The 18,607-nt window shown below is 43.1% G+C and overlaps 1 long non-coding RNA gene across 3 annotated transcripts in view; it reads left to right on the top strand.

Annotated features, from left to right (window-relative positions):
- Nucleotides 1-18,402, top strand: part of LOC111559786 — a 31,212-nt gene extending 12,810 nt beyond the window's left edge. For 2 of the 3 annotated variants that reach the window (XR_006595324.1, XR_006595325.1), the window contains one exon: nucleotides 15,208-16,716. This is a non-coding gene — a long non-coding RNA (uncharacterized LOC111559786). Of the gene's footprint in view, nucleotides 1-15,207; nucleotides 16,717-18,339 lie in introns of those variants that run through there. The other variant, XR_006595326.1, reaches the window with a different exon arrangement.
- The last annotated feature ends 205 nt before the right edge of the window (nucleotides 18,403-18,607 follow it).

The raw sequence follows: 18,607 nt of genomic DNA, 5'->3' as shown, positions 1-18,607 counted from the left end.
TTAACCAACTAAGCCACCCAGGCAGCCCAGAATCTTGGTTTTTAATGTCATCGATACAAGTACGTGTATTCATTTTCTCTGTCCTATAATACCTATAATAATTTCTCATTCAGCTATGCCTGTGTATTTATTGTTAAATATCTTGAATATCACCCTTTCACCTGTGACCTTCAAATTCTATGAATTAATTGTTGTCTGCCTGCATTTCCACATTTGAGGAAGCTGCTATTCTCCCACCACCCATGATTTCGTGAGCCTGTCAGTCAAGGAACTTGGCCTTCCCTTCTGCAAGAGTGGGAACGAATCCCAGGCCATGAGGGAGTTAACACCCCATGGGTGAACTTGGGCCAATGCAAGGTAAGAGACAGGGAGGAACCAGCAAATAATCTTTCCCTCTCACCCCACAGTGGGCCATTTCAAAACATGGTGGGTTTGCATAACTTTTTAAGAAGACTTCTCTGTAAGCAACCAAGGATGGTTTCTTGAAGCTACAGGGAGCTCAATAATATACCTTCTTGTAGTGCTTTTCTTCCTTCCGCTTGACTCTAACTTTTGCTCTAGGATAGCACCTCCCATTAATATCCTACCAAGAAGTCTTTGCCTTTTGCTCGGTTCTCTAGGAAATCCAGGCAAAGACAAGTTTCTGGGATCTTCTCCTTCAGAAAGGTAAAGAGCAGTGCTAGGAATTTATGTATTTTTTTTTAATTTTTTTTAATGTTTATTTATTTTTGAGAGAGAGAGACAGAGTGTGAGCAGGGGAGGGGCAGAGAGAGAGGGAGACACAGAATCGGAAGCAGGCTCCAGGGTCCGAGCTGTCAGCGCGGAGCCCGACGCGGGGCTCGAACTCACAGACTGTGAGGTCATGACCTGAGCTGAAGTCAGATGTTTAACCGACTGAGCCACCCAGGCGCCCCGAAATTTATGTATTTAATAAGCATTCCAAGTGACTCTTATGATCAGACAAGTATGACTGACACTACCTTAAAGCATCCTCGGGCTTCAGATCTCACATCAACAGGAAGTGAGCTGCTCATAATGTACAGAGTTCAGAAAAGGAATCCATCCAAGGAACCCTTTAGATGTGGCCATGGAGGACAGTGAATAAGGGAGGTGAGCACAGAGAGTAGCCTGAAAACAGTGAGGTGGACTGAGCAAGGCAGTTGTCTGCTGCCAAAGCACAGAACACTCACTGCTCTTGTCTTGCAGGGGAATCATGTGTGCTGGGAACTGGTGACTACTCCTTGATGTTCTTTCTTTCCTGTTCCAAATGTGAGGGGTTTTTTTTGAAGGAGGTTCTTCCATCCCTCTTCCAACAATATGCTTATTTGTTTGTGAGTGTTCTTTGTATGTTGCTGGACGCTGGAGAGCCACATTCGGATCTAAATTAGAAGAAGGCAGCCAGCTCACAACTGAAGGAACCCCCCTTGCACGCACACACACCTTCTTGCAACAGCAGGGCATGACTTGAGCTATTTCTGTTTGGGGAGGGGATATTTTAATTTCTGTGTCCCCAGCAGCATATCCTGAGACAAAGACTTGACTGCAAGTAGTTTATTTGGGAGATAAAAAGAAAAGACTGGTAGGAGAGTGGGAAAGTAAGACAGAGAAAGTAAGGCAACCAATATAGGGTGCATTTTCAATCCAGTTACCATTGTGTACAATTGGAACTTAATCCCATGGGAAACTCGGGGAGCCAGTATAGAACATGCATCATAGTTTTACTCCACTACAAGGAGTAAGGGAGCTGGGATGTTCACACATCAACTCCCATCAGTCATTGGTTGAAAGCAGCTTCCAGGGAGGAAGAAATGTTATTTCCTCTGCACTTCTTGCCTCCTGTGTAAGTGACAAAGACAGAGTAGGGAATAATCAGAGAAAGCTATTATGCAAGGAAGTGCACATGCTGGCAGCTGGAAGCCAGGTCAGTATGCCCAAAAGTGGTAAGGACAAGGGGATATGGGCAAGGCAGTGACAGCATCTGCTGCAAAAACGCAGATTTCTCATCACTTGTGAGTTAGCTTCATTACCGTAAATGAGGACATTCATTTAAATTGTAAGCACATGGGGCACCTGGGTGGCTCAGTTGGTTGAGCATCCAACTCTTGATTTTGGCTCAGGTCATGATCCCAGGGTCGTGGGATGGAGCCCCGTGTCAGACTCCATGCTGAGCATAGATGGAGTCTGCTTAAGATTCTGTCCCCCTCCCTCTGCCCCTCTCCCTGACTTGTGCTCTCTCTCTAAAAAAATTTTTTTAATTGTAGGCACATGTGTGTGAGTTAAAGAAGTAAAATGCAGACAATATCTCATTATGCTTTTCAGAATCGCCCTTCTCCCATTGCATATGACTCTGGGGGACGGTCCATCACTCAAAAGGTCCATCTCCTCTGTCTCAGGACATACAAATGACCCAAGCAGACCGATCACTGTAGTCATTGTAGTAGCTACTGTTGGTGCCCCAGTCAGATCCGCTTTACTGGTCCGTGCTCCCATCCTCCAATTCAAGTGAGTATTGCCCACTAGAGGCTCACAGCTGCATTTTTCTTCAGAGAATTGCCCTTAGGAGGAGGGGGCCAATTTGGCTGGGATAGCATACCCTCCTACCACAGGCATTCCACATCTAAAAGGAGATACAAAGACAGCTCCTCTGTCTCACAGGAAGGTGGGGAAGACAATTCTGCAGGGTAGTTTATGCATCAGAACTCCCCCAAGAAAGCAGCTGGATCCTCACCTTTGCCTAGTTTCTTCCCTGACACTGTCTTGCTTCCCTCATTCTCTAACAGGATTTTCCTAAGAACACTCCTCAATTATTAAGGTGCAAGTCTCAGGCTCTGCTTCTTAGATGCCCAGCTAGCACCCATTCAGTGGGACACAATGATGGATTGGCCAAAGGGAGACACATGGCCCCAGCAGAGCTCGAGCCTTTGTGGGCATCTCAGAAAAAGCAGATCTGTTTTTCTCTAAGGTTATGAGCTATATGTAAGAGCATTATAGTAGCTACATGTTCACTCCCTAAAATGTACTTCACTCTACTTCTTGGTTTTGGAGGAAGGGAGAAGGAACTACTTTCCCTTATTCTCAGTTCTACTTTGGGTGAAGATGACTTCTTTTTTAATCCATGGGTGGACAGATGACCCACTCTAACCAATCACATTCTGTGGCCACAGAAATTGTGTGGGGAGGTCTTGTGACCCAGTCAGAGCTATTGAAATATGGGTTAAGACAGGAAAATCTCTTTTCCCCCTGGAATGAGAGCCTCAAGGAAGAGGAGGACCTAGGGCTATGCGAGAAGGACCTGCGTATAAAACCAACACAGCAGAAGGCAGGACATTGCAGAAGGGTGAAATATGTCCTACTTTGACATTATTGGAGCTCTTGGTTCAAGCTTCACTCAAAGACCGTCTTACCTTAGATTTTACTTCTTTGATTTCACATGCTAATGAGTTCTCTTTTTTGTTTACACCACTTTGGGTTGGGTTTTATAACACTTAAAACCAAAGCAATGATGGGGCGCCTGGGTGGCTCAGTCGGTTAAGTGTCTGACTTCGGCTCAGGTCATGATCTCATGGTTCGTGGGTTCAAGCCCCCCATTGGGCTTTGTGTTGACAGCTTGGAGCCTGGAGCCTGCTTCAGATTCTGTGTGTGTGTCTCTCTCTGCCTCTCCCCTGCTCATGCTCTCTCTCTCAGAAATAAAAAAACATTAAAAAAATTAAAAACAAAAATATACCAAAGCAATGATGAAGTGATGACAGATGCAATGATGGCAAGCCTGCAGCTGCAAGAAAATATATTGCTGCCATGTGAAGAGACCAATGGGTGACAATGAAATCTATATATAAAAAAGAAAGAACTAAGAGAGGAAGAGAGAACAAGCAATTGTTTTAGCAATAGCTAAGCACCAGGAACCTGCCATTCCTGAAACATATTGCTCCTTTTGGTTCTCAGTTGTTTGAACCAACAAATTCCCCTTTTTGGTTAAAAGAATAAGAGTTAAGCTTTATCACTTTCGAAGGAAAGAGTTTTGACCGAGACCTTTTTCTCAATTTTCCTTTGAGTCATTTTATTTTTTCTTTAATGAGTTGTAGGCATTCTTTATATATTTTAGACATTGATCTTTTGCCCACTGTTTACTGTAAATAATTTATACCAATCCACCAGTTGTCTTTCACTTTATGATATTTGTCATTATTTAGAAGATTATAATTTTATGGGATCTAGATCAACAAGCTTAACCTATATCATTTTTGGATTATTAGACATGGTTCTTCGGTTGAAAGTGATGGAAACCAAACTCAATTTAGTTCAAATAAAAAGACAGTTTATTGACTCACAAAATTGGGAATTCCAGATGTATTTGGTTGGTCCTGAGCCATGAGTAGAACCATAACTCCAACAGTATCATGAGGATAATTTTTCTCTTAGTATATGAGTTCTCTCGCCTTCTTTCTTTTGAAGCTTCCTTTGCCTTGTTGGAAACATGGCCCACTCTTACATTTGATGGTTCCAAAGGGAGAGAGAAGGACTGTATGATGGATCAGGCATAGCAATCCCAGGAGAGCCTGCTAACCTGTTATGAGCACTCTGACCAATATGTATTACATATTGATAGCCAGATTAGTCATTCCAAACTATTCACAATGTGCTCCACACAGGTTGTAAGAGGTTTGTAATGGAAGAATGAAGGAAAGGAAAGCCTGATACATATGCAGTAGCTACCATACTCATCCTTGCCTCTGTGTCTTGTTTGTGAAAACCTATTTCTCCCCAAATTGTATTTGTGTGTGTGCCTTTTTAATTTAATTTATGCCTTTTTAATTCTCTTACTTTACTCCTAAAAAAATTTGTATTTTCATTTTAGATCTGTATTCCATCTGGAATGTATTTATATTGATGGCATGAGGTACAAACCTAATTTAGTTTTTTCCCATATGTAAACCCTATTATCCCCAAATCACATGTTGAATAGTGTCCTTTCCCCCACCAGTCAGAAATGACACATTCATGGGGCGCCTGGGTAGCTCAGTTGGTGAAGCATCCAACTTCGGCTCAGGTCATGATCTGCAGTTCATGGGTTTGAGCCCTATGTCAGGCTCTGTGCTAACAGTTCAGAGCTTGGAACCTGATTTAGATTCTGTGTCTCCTTCTCTCTCTGCCCCTCCCCTGTTCACACTCTGTCTCTCTCTGTCTCTCAAAAACAAATAAATGTTAAAAAAAATTTAAGATGTGACACATTCATTACAAATTAAATTCTATATTTATGTGAGTCTGTTTCCCGAGTATGCATTGCTCCATTGATCTGATCTTCTATTCCTATGACAATACCACGTTGTATAAACAACAGTTAACTTCTTGGGGAAGCACTACTTTTTACTTGGTACTAAACTTCTTCTAACAGGCATATTTTGGGCTGTTCTCTTAGCTCCTATTCTCCCTTAATCTGACTCTGCCACATTTTTTAAATGTATTCAATGACTTAAAATTTTATTTTGAATTGTTAATTTTTACCAAAGCAACAGATGAAAATGGTTTAAAAGTTCGAATAGCATCACAGAGCTCATAATGAAAAGTGAATTCCCCTTGCCAATCCCACCTAACCTGAGTGCTAAAATTATTTTGCCTGGTATTTATATCCTTCTTTCTTCTTTTCTTTAAAAAAGATTTTATTATCTTTTTGAGTAATCTCTGTACCCAACATGGGGCTCCAACTCAAAATCCCAAGATCAAGAGTCTCATGCTCCACTGACCAAACCAGCCAGGCACCTCTGCCTTTATTTCTAATCATGCTTCTAGTGCTAATTTTTGACTTTTTAATAAATTAACAAACCAGAAAGAAGGAAGAAAGAAAAGGCCAGAAAGCACACACTGATCTATTTTGTCTGTTGTATCAGTTCCTGAGAGAAGTATGGTAAAATGGCTCGTAATGATTGTGGGCACAACTATTTTTCCTTCTAGTTCTATTTAGCTTTTTTTTTTTTTTTTACTTTTTTTAAGTTTATTTATTTATTTTGAGAGAGAGGGAGAGGGAGAGAGGGGATCCCAAGAAGGCTCTGCACTATCAGCGCAGAGCACCTGACACAAGGCTCAAACTCAAGAACCATGAGATCATGACCTGAGCTTAAATCAAGTCAGATGCTTAACCGACTGCGGCACCCAGGCACCCCTATTTAGCTTTTCATGTTGAGAACTACATTTGAGAACTACAAATTTAGAATTTTTATATTTTCCTGGCAAATTGAACATTTCACCGTTATGAAAAGTCTCTATTTCTAGAAATACTGTTTGCCTTAAAGTCTGTTTTGTCTGGTATGAATATGAGTACACTAGCTTTCTTTTGGTTAGTATTTCCATGGTATGTATTTGACCTTTATCTTTGTGAAGAGTACTGGCTAGGTATTTTTCAGAATGTCCCTCGGTTTGGGTTTGCCTGATGTTTGCTATTTGGGGAAGGATAGCACAGAGGTGAAAGTCCTTCTGATCACATGATATCAGGAGACATATAATATCAACACAACTTATTACTGATGATGCTAACCCGGATCATTTGGTTAAGGTGTTGTCAGGTTTCTCCATTGTAAGGTTACTATTTTTCTCCTTTCCATATTGTATTATTTGGAAGTGAGTCACGAAGTCAAGGGGACAGGGAAAGGAAATAAACTCTACCTTCTGCAAAAGAGGGAGCATGTCTACTTCTATTATTTGAAATTCTTCTGTGAAGATTTGTTGCTTCTCCCCCATTTGTTTATTTATTCAACCAATTTATTTATACAAATATAAATGTATATTTATTTTACACTTTGTGTTATAATTCAATACCACATTATTTATTTTGTTTACCACTTTTTTTCAGCTTTGGCCATTGGGAACTCCTCCAAGTTGGGTCTGGTGTCCCTTTGACATGTCCCATCCTTTGTTGTTACTGTAGTTTTTGAGCACTTCCTTAATTTCTAGTACTACAAAATGTTCTGGGTTCATTTTGTATTTTCCTTGTCCCGGCCCTAAATTTGGTCATTTCTCCATAGAGCCTAGGTTCTTACTGGAGAACGGTATTAGAAAACAAGATCTGGGCACTGAGTGTACTGTTTCTCTTGGGGTGTCACTGCTCTCAGGATCTCTCAGCAAGAGTTAGAAAATATGTGTATATATACTAACCTGTGTAGGCACATATTTATTTCTAAAGTCATCTTTATATCTATCCATCTGTGTACATATTAAACTAAACATGAATTCACGTTGATTGTCTGTATTTATACTTTTAAGTTTATTCATTGTGTTGGGTTCCTGGTGAGACCTTTCCAACTAGAACCCTGTGTCCTTTGATTGTAGGAAGTTGGATTTTCTCCTTGACAATTTCCTTTCCCGAGTTTCTCATTTCAGCTCTCTTTCTCTATATCTCTGTATGTCTTTCTGTGTGTCTGTCTGTCCCTGTCTCTGTCTCCATCTCTGTTTCTGCCCTTCTGTTTTTGTCTGTCTCTCTGCCTCTGTCCCTATTTCGCTGTCCTCTCTCTTCCTTTGTCTGAATTTAGCTGGTGTTTCAAAGGTGTACTGGGCAGGTGCTTATTTGTTCACACACCCATTCCCTGCCCACCCCTCCTATGTTTGTAGGAAGCTGACCCATGTAGCTTCTCAGGTTCCCTTGAGCTATGAGAGGCCATGGCAGGAAACTGGAAGATGGGAACAGGGTATTTCTCCCTGTTTCTCTCTGCTTTGGGTATTGTCTTTGGCAAGGGCTGAATCTCCTTCTGGGGCACCCCTACCATGATTTCAGTTTCTGCTGGCAAATTCCAGCTCCTGGAGTAACATCACCTCTAGTAACATCTCTTGATACCTTTCTCTTCCAGTTCTGGTGATGATGGCAGGTTTGTGCTGGGGCTAAACCTTGGGCATCTCATTTGGCTCTTGTAACTCTTCTGCCACTGTTGTGTTGAATTCTCTAAATTAATATTATTCTATTGAACTACATTGCCTGTGATTGATGTCCCTATCTACACTTTGATACAAAAGGAAGAGAGGAATTAGGCTTCCTGAACTGTTCTTCTAATCATCGTAATTATTTTTCTCCTGTTCTACTTGTCTTTTTATACTTTCTAGGGAGATTTTTGCAATGTCATCTTTTAAACTTTTAATTTTTAAAAAGGTTTCTACCGTAACATTTTAACATCTAAAATCTTTTTTTATGCTCGTTAAATGTTCCTTTTTTATATATAGCATTCTAATCTTGTTTCATGGATATAAGATCTTCTCTAATCTCTCTGGGAATATTAATTACAGTAGATTTCTATAAGTTTTTTCCTGCTTTTTGTCATTTTCTCTGTTTTCTCAAGTTCCTTTTTTTGTTGTTTCAGGTCTCTGATTTTCATGTTAGCAGCTTTCCATGTTAGGTGACCTATGTGTGCCCCTCTGTTCATATACACAATAACTGGAGCTTTGTGTTTGTAGGTGTTTGTGGTCCCCCCCCCCCATGTTAATTTCAGTAGGTACTTTTCTCTGGGCTGGTCAGTTTCTCTAACAAAGGCTCTTCCTATCTTTTGCCTGTTGGCAGGAAGCATATGTGTGAGTGGAAGAGAAAGAATGGAGAGTGGTGGAATCTGTCTGGCTCAGAGTAGGGTGGATGATGCCAGGCTCTCTCCATTCATAATGCAGACTTCACGCCATTCCCCAGTGTCCACTCTAGCAGCCTCACTCTCTGCTGTGCCTGATCTCCCTACGATGAGAGCTTTGAGGTCTAACCTTTCCAAATGGGAATTTCTACTTTCCTGGTAGAAAAGGACCCAAATTTTCAACTATGTTTTCCCATTCTAGCTCCAACCCTCACTCATGATATCAAAGCTGTGTGGTATTTCCAGTCTCTGAGCCTTTCTGGGGTACTGAAACACAAATTGGTTTTCTTCTTGTCTCACTACCATCTACCTGGCACAACTGAGAAACTGAAAGTGATGTTAAAGCAAACTTCTGAAACCAAGAGATTGTGAGCATATATCAAAATTTTATTTAACTCCTTTAAGGAAAGAATCAGCAGATTTAAAAAAAAAGTGGTTTGCCAATGCTTGAAAAACAGAGGTGTGTGTGTGTGTGTGTGTGTGTGTGTGTGTGTGTTGTGTGTGTGTTGTGTGTGTGTGTGTGTGTTGTGTGTGTGTGTACACAGAGTTAGATTTAATGAAAGGAATTCCAAAGACAATTTGCTAGGTAAGATTCAAGACTGGTTAACTTTCTACAGGGCAATAAAATTCTGTGTTTAGCTACACAACAGCCTATAACACCATAGAAGCTACTGGTTTCTAAAGTTTAACGTATAGGACCATAATAGCTGTGGATCAATTAGATACACTGTGGTAATGAATTACATTCCCAGGACACTAGGTTCTACTTTCATTAAGCAGGGTTTGTGAAGGTGTTTTCTCAAGGTACCAGGAAGCAGTCAACCATAACTTTGCCCCATTTTCTCTTTCTCCCTTATGTCAGGTAAGAACATCTAATATATTATTGACATCGCTAGCCTGGCCTTGCCTGCCTCAAAGCCTGTTCTTTTAATCTTTGTGGGGTTTGTGCTTTTTTTTTTTTCAATTTACTTTTATTTTAGTGAGGTTTGAAAAGGAAGCAGGCAAAAACGCTTCAGTACAACTCCCTTTTTTTGATCACACATTTCTTTCTGCTCTCTATCTTCCAAGACTTTCTTGAAACACCTGGCCTGTTGGTTTTTCAGTTTCCAGATGCTGCTGTAGACTTAATACTTTCCCTCTCTCATATCCTTTCTGGATTTTATTCGGAGTTTCCAGCAGGAATGACAGTGTGTATTCATATATTCTGTTTGCTGGCTTGATCTAGGCCTTTTTCTGATTATATCAATGTTTGGTTTCAAGTATCAAAGAGCTCCCTGCCTTTGTGGATGGAAGCAAATGGTTCCCATTATGCAGAAAAACACTGCTGTAACATTGCAAGAATTAGTAGGTATCTTGTCTCCCAACCTCTTCACCCTCTTCGTACTCATTCCTTCCCACCCGTGGAAGACAGACTTTTGTTTGCTGGTATTCTGGCCAGTTTTTGGCTCAGAAGAGTAGCGTTTTCAAGTTTTAAGTGTATTGCCTTGTGGGTGCGGGACCACTGTTAACATAAACTGCTCAGATGTCCTTTAGAAGTGCTTCACCGCAGCTTTTCAAACTTTAATGGGCATAAGTAGCACTAGGGGGAGCCAGTTATAAATGTAGAATCCCAGACTCCACCCCCAGAAGATGGAGAAGGTACCTTGGAATCTACATTTTATTTATTTATTTTTTTCAACGTTTATTTATTTTTGGGACAGAGAGAGACAGAGCACGAACGGGGGAGGGGCAGAGAGAGAGGGAGACACAGAATCGGAAACAGGCTCCAGGCTCTGAGCCATCAGCCCAGAGCCCGACGCGGGGCTCGAACTCACGGACCGTGAGATCGTGACCTGGCTGAAGTCGGACGCTTAACCGACTGCGCCACCCAGGCGCCCCTACATTTTATTTTTTTATTTCTTTATGTTTGTTTACTTTTGAGAGAGAGAGAGAGCGCGCGCCTGCGCGTGAGCAGGGTAGGCACTGAGAAGGGGAGACAGAGGGTCTGAAGCGGGCTCTGCGCTAACAGTAGAGAGCCCCAAAGCAGAGAGCCTGATGTGGAGCTTGAACTCCCCAACTGTAAGGTCATGAGCTGAGCTTAAGTAGGCTGCCTAACTGACTGAGCCACTCAGGTGCCTCTGGAATCTACATTTTATTTTTTTTTTAATTTTTTTTTCAACGTTTATTTATTTTTGGGACAGAGAGAGACAGAGCATGAACGGGGGAGGGGCAGAGAGAGAGGGAGACACAGAATCGGAAACAGGCTCCAGGCTCTGAGCCATCAGCCAAGAGCCTGACGCGGCGCTCGAACTCACGGACCGCGAGATCGTGACCTGGCTGAAGTCGGACGCTCAACCGACTGAGCCACCCAGGCGCCCCTGGAATCTACATTTTAAAGAGGGCCCCATGTCAAACTTGGGGCAGTACTAGCCTCAAATAATGCACCAAATGGGTTATAATATATTGAATGAAAATATATCTATTTATCTATATTAATATTAACACAAAACACTTTAGGGGCATAGAAAGTAGTTTTTCTTCATAGAAGAATGCCAACTAGCCAATGTAGGAGGAATGACAGAAATGGGAAAATCATTTTATAAACATTCTAGTAATATTTGGTTCAGACAGGAATCATCAATGAAAGATAAAACCATTGCAATGAAAGGAGATGAGAAAAAGGATATTCAAAAAGTCTAAAAGTATTATCTTAAGAATATTAAGTAATTGCAGAGAGGAAACTTTACCATGGAGAGATCTGGTGGTCACTATCTTGACCAGTGGGTTACACCTAGCATCATCACTAATGTGACAAACTGACAAATGTGATACACTGAGGTAGACACAGGTCACTTACTACATTTATCAAAAATGTGAACCCAGGTTTATTTTTAAGAAAATCAGGTAGGTGTGCCTGAATGGCTCAGTCAATAAAGCATCCGACTTTGGCTCAGGTCATGATCTCGCAGTTCAGGAGTTTGAGCCCTGGTACAGAGACTGCTTGGGATTCTTTCTCTCCCTCTCTCTCTGCCCCTTCCCCACTTGTGCTCTCTCTCTCTCAAAATAAATAAATAAACTTAAAAAAAAAAAGAAAATCAGGTAATATCAGGGCCCTGTGCATTATGATGTCATAGTGATTTTATTTTTATTTTTTAATCCATTTTATTTATTTTTGAGAGTATGAGTGGGGGAGGGGCAGAGAGAGAGGGAGACAGGATCTGAAGTGGGCTCTGCACTAATAGCCATGAACCTGATGTGGGGCTTTAACTCATGAACCATGAGATCATGCCTTGAGCCAAAGTCAGCTACTCAACTGACTGAGCCACCCAGCCGCCCCTTAATGTCATAGTGATTTTAAACCCAATGGCTTATTTAATGGACATGATCAACACTTTGAAACTTTCAGTTTCCTTCTACCACAGCCTCTCTCATGTTCTGAAAGTGACCAGGGGAGACTTCTGTAGTCCCCTCAGCATCCTCCATTCTCCCTCTGGAAATGTCACCATCCAGGTCTCTGTAATATGAAAAGAGTGAGCATGGTCTCTGACCTATTTCTTATGTCTTTGTTAAGTGTGTCCAATGCCACCGTCACTCTGTGCGAAAGCTGCTGAAATATATCTAGAGGGCACTTTCTTACATTATGGTCCTAAGGGGACCACTTTAGACTTGCAGCATCTCACCAAGATTTCCTAATATTTAACCATCCTTATATTCCATAAACTTGCCTGCAGTGTGTAATTCTTTGATTTATGGCTGACTTTGGTAAACCAATTTTTATTGTGATAAAATATACATAACACAAAATTTACCAATTTTAAGTGCAGCTTAGTGGCCTTAAGCAATCACATTGTTGTGCAGCCATCACACTATCCATCTCCAGAATGTTTTTTATCTTCCCCAACTAAAACTCTACCTATTAAACAGTATCTTGTCATTTTCCTCTCTTTCCACACCCTGGAGAGACTCTCTGTCTCTATAAATATGACTACTTGGGGTACCTCAGATAAGTAGAATCCTACAATCTTTGTTTGTGTGTGTGTGTGTGTGTCTGGCTTATTTCACGTGGCATAATGTCTTCAACATTCATCTATCTGCTATAGCAGGTGTCAGAATTTCCTTCCTTTTTTTTTTCCTGTTTTTTTGTAATGTTGATTTATTTTTGAGAGAGAGAGAGACAGAGCACGAGTAGGGGAGGGGCAGAGAGAGAGAGGGATACACAGAATCCGAAGCAGGTTCCGGGCTCCGAGCTGTCAGCAAAGAGCCCAATGTGGGGCTTGTACTCACAAACTGCGAGATCATGACCTGAGCTGAAGTTGGACCTTAAACCACCTGAACTACCCAAGCACCGCAGAATTTTCTTACTTTTTGAGGCAGAATCATATTCCCTTGTATGTGTAAGGATCTTTATGTTGGGGCACATAAGTGACTCAGTTGGTTAAGCGTCTGACTTTGGCTCAGGTCATGATCTCCCGGTTTGTGAGTTCGAGCCCTGTATCAGGCTCACTGCTGTCAGCACAGAGCCTGCTTCAGATCCGTTGTCCCTCTCTCTCTGCCCATCCTCCTCTTGTGCTCTCTCTCTCAAAAATAAACATTAAAAAAAAAGAGTATCTTTATGTTCATCCCAGAGTGTCCATGTCATTAGGTTTGATTTAGATTCTGAGATGGAGTTTGGGTTGAAGATATTTATTATGGGAAAGAAGGAGGCAGAAGCCAGAAAGGGAGGAGGAAGAAATCAAGCTGTGACGCAGGCCAAATGAAGCCTTGATGAATGAGTACTGTCTGGTAGAATGTGTTGGTTTATAGCCTCCTCAGGAGTTTCCTGGGTGTGATCTGAAACTGGCCCCCAAACATAGAGGGCAGGGAGAGACCAAAGAAAGAGGCAGGCCACTCCAGGTTGGTGGTGGCAATTGTTTGTGTGTGTGTGTGTGTGTGTGTGTGTGTGTGTGTGTGTGTGTGTGTGAGGTGTCCTCTGATTTTTTTTAATTTAAATTGAAATTAGTTAACATACAGTGTAGTCTTGGCTTCAGGAGTGGAACCTAGTGATTCATCACTTTCATCACTTACATATAGCATCCAGTGCTCATCTCAAAAAGTGTCCTCCTTAATGCCCATCACCCATTTAACCCATCTCCCCACCCACCTCTCTACAACAACCCTCAGTTTAGGTGTCAGTTTTAATAAGCACAGGGAACTTACATACTGGGTTTGCCTTGAGCAGCAGCAAGACAAGTAGATCCCCACACCTGCCCACCAACTCTTGAACGTTTATACAGAGGCCTTAACTGGGTTCAGTCACATATACCATGTACATATTCTCAACACCAACCACATCACTGTCTCAAGGCTATGTCCTTGGAGCAATCTCTGGGAGCAAGAAAGGCAAGTAGAACCCATAGTACAAGGACAAGAGAGGGAGGTAGGGAGGAGGAGCTTCTGATTGCCCAGGTCCAGCTCACGGGTCAACTAGTGGTCGTATCTTTCCAATAACCTTTCCCAACAGAAGAGCCCACATTAGGCCAAAAAAGCCACGTCTTTATACCTCCACCTGACTCAGTCGTTAGGTAGGCTGCCTCAGAGGGGCGTGACCTTGGAAGAGTCAGCTGTCTATAGCTGAGGCAGACCCCGAAACGAGCTGATGGCTTGCTGCTGACCATGCTCGCTGCAGCTGGGCAGCAAATCCTTCCTTGAAAGGGGATCTGGGCAGCAAATCTCCATGTCTACCACAATTCATCCATCTTATTGGGGTGGTGATGAAGATTTGATTTATTGCAGGAAATAAGCAAAGAGGATTGTTTTCTTTTTTCAGCTTTGGACATTCACAATAGAGTTTTGCTGCAAATCAGTAGACTTCAAAGCAAGGCATCGTCAAAAGGGAAATAATTTTCTAAATTCCTGTAGCTCTCATTTGACATATCAATAGCTACCAGATTGAAGCTTTACTTCCATAGTGTGCTTTCAAAACCTAGGCCTTGGCCTGAAGGTATTATGGAGAGGAAGAGGAAGCAGACAGAGAATATGGAATGCATGGGCCCCAGTCTCTCCATTGTAGACTTTAACCTGAAGGAAGAGAGACAGCTTGAAAATTCAGCTAGGCCCCAAATGCAGGAGGGATCACTCCATTCCACATTTGAGGTTCTAGGAGAAAGCCACCACGTAGGATAGGAGAGTAACGCTTGAAGCTGCTTGTGTTGGAGAAGTGGATAAAGTACACCAAAGATGGCTGATTGGACTAAAACGAACTCTGGTCTCTAGCTTAGAGACCCCTCCTCCAGTTTCTTCTTCCTTTGTTTGCTGTGTGCCCGAAAACCCCCACAGATTATGGAGGCTGTCGGCTATAAATTACTCTCCCCACTTGCATTCCGGGCTCAGACCTTTGGAGAAACAGTCTCCTCTGAGCCCGCCGGTGTAAAATAAAATCTCCAATCCACCAAGATCTCCGAGTGCCACCTGGTTTTTCCGCCAGCGTTCCAGCCTGGTTCTGTAACATACTTGGTTCCCCGACTGAGAAACCCAACCGCACTGGCCCATTGTTGCCACTGGTTTGGGAGAACAGCGAGGCGGTGAAGGAATGAGGGATCACAAGGGAGAGCGAACACCCTGCCTAAATTTCGGCAGTCTTCTCTGTCCCCTTCAGGCCGGCCCGCTCCGCCGTTCCCGCCGGACTCGAGGAGACTTGGCAGGTGAGGACCTGGACCGGACGTCCGAACCAGTAAGGCTGGGGCCCAATCTAGCCAGGCCCGCTCGCAAGAGTGGAAGGGGAACCTGATCACTCCCGGAGACATCAGAAGTCTCACAGGTAGGGATTCTATAGTAGGGAATATAACAACCTCTGGTGTGTATGTGAATGTGAATGTGCGACTCGGTCTAGCTTGCCTGCCGAGTTCTATTCTGTGGCTCCACAGGCAGGCACGATTGGGGTGCCCAGGGGGCCACGGAGTGTGAGTGGGCCCGTCTGCGATTCCATGATGGATGGCACTCGGTCTGTGGTGATATCAGAACGTTTCTGATCATGGGTCGCAGGGCTGTGACCTGTGGGGCTGAGCGTCGCCTGGGTTCCTGCAGGACACTGCCAGGTGGGCATCTGGCTAGTCTCCTCATTGGAGGGGGCGCCCCTGTCCCTCTGTCTTTGTGACTCCGCCTCACGGGAGCATTGTGGGGTCGGGACGGAGCCAGGAGAGCCAGGCAAAGGTTTTAGCCGCTTTATCCGGAGACTCACCCAGGGAGCCAAAGAAGCGACCCACCGCTCCCCTGATGTTCCCCTCTTGATGACTCTTTAGGCTCCCTCCCCTCTCCCCTGAGCTTGAAACTCCTCCCTCGGGGGACTGGTCTGGCTGCTGCCACCGCCTCCAGGACGCTGCCTCCGCCGCCCATTTCTCCTCCCCTTCCAGGCCAGAAAACCCTCCCCCACAAGGCCCCGTGGGCAGATTGCGCCCTCACCACAGCCAGGGACCGGCCTCTCCAAATGCTGGTCCACATCCACTGGTATCAGAGCTGGGGACTGAGAAGGCCATAAATATGCCCAGTCGCAAGGGGGAAAGAACATTAAAAAGAACAAATGTTCCAACCAGGGAAAGTCCCAAAAACCCAGCGGAGATCAGGAGGAACCTCGAGAAGGGGACTCTATTGGTCGAGCTGAGATAGACCCAGACTAAAAGGGGACACTCTCTCTCTCCCTGTTTCTCTGCTTAATAGATGTGAGGGATTCTCCCTCATTTCCCAGGTTAACAGCTATTAATGGAGCCAGCTGTGGTTAGTCTACCTCCGGACAGGGACTTTGAGGAATATTCCCAAGCAGTTGCTGCTTCTGCCTTCCCCTCCCCCTCACGTTTCTGCACCAACTTGGGTGTGGTCCTATACCATCCTCAGTGTCTCAGGCACCATTGGTTCCTCCTCCCACCCTCCAAGTCAAGGAGAAAAGTGCACTCCCCCCCCCACCTTGGACCACCCATTTCAGATATCTCCACTGGTGCCCCAAATGAAAATTGACAATGGGGAAAAATTGATTGGCTTTTAGGTGGATGCAGATGAAACATATGCGATGCTTAAACTAATTTAAGTTGGGGCACCTGGGTGGCTCAGTCAGTTGAGCCTCCAACTTCAGCTCAGTTCATGATCTTGCGGCCCGTGGGTTCGAGCCCTGCATCGGGCTCTGTGCTGACCGCTCAGAGCCTGGAGCCTGCTTAGGATTCTGTGTCTCCCTCTCTCTGCCCCTCCCCTACTCATGCTCTGTCTCTCCCTCTGTCAAAAATAAATAAAATTTTGGGGCTCCTGGGTGGCGCAGTCGGTTAAGCGTCCGACTTCAGCCAGGTCACGATCTCGCGGTCCGTGAGTTCGAGCCCCACGTCAGGCTCTGGGCTGATGGCTCGGAGCCTGGAACCTGTTTCCGATTCTGTGTCTCCCTCTCTCTCTGCCCCTCCCCCATTCATGCTCTGTCTCTCTCTGTCCCCCAAAAAATAAATAAACGTTGAAAAAAAAATTTTAAAAAAATAAATAAATAAAATTTTTAAAAAATTAAACTAATTTAAGTTTGTTGGACCTGTCTTTAAAGTTATCAGCAAAGGTCAAATAAGCTCATGTTATCTCTGTTGCAATTTGTTGATGATAGTTAATTTTGTCTGTCTCAAAGTTTTCATGGGTAATTGTTAAGATAACTTTCAAGGTCCTTGGTAACCTGAAACTTTCCAAATAGGATGGAATTCTAAAGGTTTGATTATTGAACATAGGTTTGTGTTTTTAACTTCTTATTGCTGAGAAATTAAGGCTATTCAGACCTATTGGAAAACATGCTTTGTACTTAATTGGTTCATGAATTTACCATCTAAAAAAATTCTGATGTAAACACCTCTCCATTGGTTACTAAGTCCTCAACTGGAGACTAAGGTTTTCTGAGTTAAAATTCTGATAAATGTACTTAAGACTGATGAAAATCAAGAAAGCAACTCTGTATGTAGGAAAATAGGAGGTATATAAGAAAGATATAAGGAATGGAAATGCAGTTTCGTTGAGGGTAGAAGAAAGTAATTTTGTCCTAAATGAGACTGGTTATTTGGAAAGAAATGGCTTTGGGACAAAATTTAGAAACAAAAGAAAGTTATAGAAGGTTAAGATGAATGGAATTTTAAAAGTACACTAGTGGGGCGCCTGGGTGGCGCAGTCGGTTGGGCATCCGACTTCGGCTCAGGTCACGATCTCGCGGTCCGTGAGTTTGAGCCCCGCATCAGGCTCTGGGCTGATGGCTCAGAGCCTGGAGCCTGTTTCCGATTCTGTGTCTCCCTCTCTCTCTGCCCCTCCCCCGTTCATGCTCTGTCTCTCTCTGTCCCAAAAATAAATAAACGTTGAAAAAAAAATTTAAAAAAAATAAAAAAATAAAAAAAATAAAAGTACACTAGTATAAGGTTGAAATCCTGCTTTTCTCTCTGCTCAAATGACAAAGTTTTCTTGAGCTGTTGATCTGCTCTTGATAAGACAATGAAAACAAAGGTTTGTCCTCCCGAAAAATCAAAGCTTTAGGTCTCATCTCTATCAGGTCTTTGATTAGTTAGTTAAAACTTCTGAAGGTTAAAGGAGCTAGGGTTTGATAACAACTGTATAATGCTATACATTCACCTTTGGGATCTTTTATTGCCACTTTGGTTGAATATATAAAATTGTAAGATTTGTAATGATCTGTAATCCTATTTAGGATGCACTTATGACTTCTGGGGTTTTAACAAACTTCTCAGGATTTAAATTTTTTTTTTTTAACGTTTACTTATTTTTGAGACAGAGAGAGACAGAGCATGAACAGGGGAGGGTCAGAGAGAGAGGGAGACACAGAATCCGAAACAGGCTCCAGGCTCTGAGCTGTCAGCACAGAGCCCGACGCAGGGCTCGAACTCACAGACTGTGTGAGATCATGACCTGAGCCGAAGTCGGCCGCTTCACCAACTGAGCCACCCAGGCGCCCCGTCAGGATTTAAATGGTAAATGAATTCTTCTTGACCAATTAGGTCCTTTTATTTGGGATGTTAAGTTATTTGTAAAAGCTCTGTCAT

The sequence above is a fragment of the Felis catus genome, chromosome A3 (genome assembly GCF_018350175.1).
Source record: "Felis catus isolate Fca126 chromosome A3, F.catus_Fca126_mat1.0, whole genome shotgun sequence".
Lineage (NCBI taxonomy): Eukaryota > Metazoa > Chordata > Mammalia > Carnivora > Felidae > Felis > Felis catus.
The sequence above is the reverse complement of the archived record's forward strand: the minus strand, read 5'-3'. Positions and strand labels throughout refer to the sequence as shown.